This window comes from Symsagittifera roscoffensis, chromosome 3, assembly GCF_963678635.1.
Source record: "Symsagittifera roscoffensis chromosome 3, txSymRosc1.1, whole genome shotgun sequence".
Classification (NCBI taxonomy): domain Eukaryota; kingdom Metazoa; phylum Xenacoelomorpha; order Acoela; family Convolutidae; genus Symsagittifera; species Symsagittifera roscoffensis.
Genome location: NC_087064.1, coordinates 79,029,674 through 79,032,596, shown reverse-complemented (window position 1 = coordinate 79,032,596; position 2,923 = coordinate 79,029,674). Strand labels below are relative to the sequence as shown.

The following is a 2,923-nucleotide window of genomic DNA, read 5'->3' as shown; positions in this document are numbered from 1 at the left end:
TTCTTGAATTTTAATTTGTAACCCGTCACGTCCCATAGGGCTTTCATATGTTGAAACTCTTGCCCCCATTAGAGGTTTCCTTCAATTTAACTTTTTCGGGTGAGAGAAATAAAAACAGCTCTGATGTTCTACTAAAGGGTTCTCTCACACCTCATTTGTTGAGGTGGTCACTGTAATAATAAGACGTTTTCTGTTGCTTTGTAATCATATTTTGATAACTTGGTCGTGTCTCCAGCAAAAAACTCAATGCTATGAAAAAAGCACACTTTAATACAATACTCTAGCCAATTATATGCATTGGCACACAGTAAAAGATCCTTGTTCTCGCTTGCTTATTATACGTTATGGTGAAAAAGACTTTCACGCAAGATTTTAATCACAAAAATCAATTGGCAGAAACAAAAGCCAATTCACTTTATCGTTTATTGTCACTTTAAGATTTCCATTAAAAAACAACATAGATCATTTTGACGGTTTAATCAAAATCTTAATCAACGCTTAGTTCAAGGCCACATGCTTAATTTTGGGTGCTTAAATCTATCATATTTTATTGCAATTGACGGAGATTTTCTGAACTAGAACCCGATCGTGGCCGAAATGTAAGAACAGAGCTAAATTAATTCGTTTTGAAACAGAAGCTGTAAATACCATACTTATTAACCTACCTTTTCTGGCATTTTTCTCAGTTTTCTTCCTCGTTTTGCGCGAAGAAAAAAATCACTCACGCTAATTTCCTTGCCATTCACTTTAAGTGTTGATCGAAAAGCAATAGACATATTTGAACGCTCCGTTCTAAATGAATAACCTCGGTTTCTCGAGAAGATTGGGTGGGAAAATGACATTTTTATTATCATTCTGATTAATCATACTCAGAGAAGAGGCTCTTTTCCAGTCCCCCTTTCAAAATACCGAGTTTTATGTTTGTTTTTCGTGTTATTACGGCTAAATGCGTGATGTTACGCTGTTAAGTATGAAGAACAAATCTGTTTGCAGTTGTCGATTTGTTCACCACGCCAAATTTCATTGCATTGTGACAACGTTAAATGACTTTTCAAAATTGGGGAAAACTGGAAAAGAGCCAGTGGTTCGAGTTGCAATTCGCTGAATGAGTTGTCAGCAACTCGTGCGGCACTGGAACGGGTCATTTGCAGTTGAAGCAGCAAAACAACAAAACAATTATCAAAATGTTTTAAATATCGAAACTGAAATATTAAATGACTAGTTGAGAGTAACGATAACAACAAATATCCATCTTACAAATAAAACAACTTGCAATGAATCATATAAGCACATTCAGCAATCATTTTCACTTATATCCTAATCATCTGACATGGAATAACTCAACATTGTGTAAATCTAGTCTCAAATATTCAAATTAGTAATTGGACTGTTGGGTGAAAATGAGAGCGAAATGGGCAGAGTGGTTCATCAAAAGTCGTTTGTCCGTTCTCTATGGGTCTCTTCTGTTCTGTATTCTATTTCTTCTCGTGTGTTATTGAGGAAATGGAGAGGGGACGAGGGAAGCGAGTGATATGCAGAATTGATCTGATTACTTTAAAGAGTCTATTTCTTCTGCTGCACTGGTAGGTACAGTTTGAACTCTGCAGGCAACTCATCCTCCGAGTAGAGTCTGTCTGAGAAGTAGACTCTGCGTATTCTGCAGTTGCAGTGGATCTGCACTCTCAATGTCTCTTTGTAGTTCGTCCCGTACGCTCTCCTCGTGAAGTCAGACAGATTGAACTGGATCTGGTTCTGCGCACGTTCTTGTCGTCCAGCACCTGCACTTCGAACGTGAAGTACTTCTTCAGGTTCTTGATGATCATCACCAGGAAGGGTAGCTTGATGCCCAGTGTCTTCTTCACGTCCGATGGACACGTGATATAAGTGCTGCTCACATTGGTACCCGAGATCTCCAGCACTAGAGACTGGATGTCGTTGTCTGTGATCCGTTTGATGTGTCCATTCCTCACTTTTGCACTCCAGATCTGCAGGGGCTTGCTCCCTATCGAGTAGAGGATGGACAGGAAGCCCGATTGGAACGTATTCTTGAACATCGCTAACTATGCTGATATCGAAAATAAGAAGATTGATAAGGATGTCTTTCTAGAGTATGTTCGTCTGCTCTTATTTTCTAGTCGGAACTTCTAAATCAAAAATGTGCTAGTTGAAATTGAGCAGCGTCGTAATAATAACAAACCACCACGGCGTAAAAATATTTGATCAATATCAAATGCGCGTTCAGATCTTAATTAAGCACGTGTCTTTCTATCGTCCCAAGTTGATGCGCTGAGCAACAAAATGAAATCCAAACGCTTGTCGTTTGTTGCCGTGCTACATTAGTTGTAGAGAGAAGGTTGAATAGTACATACTATTCATATTGTAGTACAGGTAAAATGCGAGCAGCTGCTACACAATTGTAGTCCCCAATACCAACACCATCATCGTCAAAAGATCGCAGCAATAACACAGCAAACAAACACCGTCTCCTGAAAGCAAAAAAATACCTGGCACGCTTTACGTATTCTATACACAACGCATATAACACAGCAAAAGATACATCAAACTTCATCAAATACGTTTTTCCATTATGTGTTCAAGTAAACAATATATAACTGACTGCCCTATATATAACTGAAAAAATCCCAAGCCATTAGTGAAAAACACATCAGCGAAGATGAAACAATATTAGTCAAAATTTTCTGGATTATGGTTTTAGAGTACCATAAGTTTTAAATTCTTTCGTAGTTTTGGCTCTTTTTACCCCCCCCCCCCACCTCACATATACCAACTTACCAAGAAATTTAACAACTTGAAAATCATCTCAGAGGGTCGATGAACTCCCACGGACTCTCCCGTCGATTTCTTATTAATAATAATAATATGCATCAATTTTATGTTGTAACGAGGGGTTTTACAAGTTTAA

The 2,923-nt window shown here is 38.2% G+C and overlaps 1 pseudogene; it reads right to left on the bottom strand.

The window, feature by feature from the left end:
- Positions 1-1,176: 1,176 nt before the first annotated feature.
- LOC134842970 (cilia- and flagella-associated protein 20-like) lies at positions 1,177-2,714 on the bottom strand (annotated as a pseudogene).
- Positions 2,715-2,923: the final 209 nt, after the last annotated feature.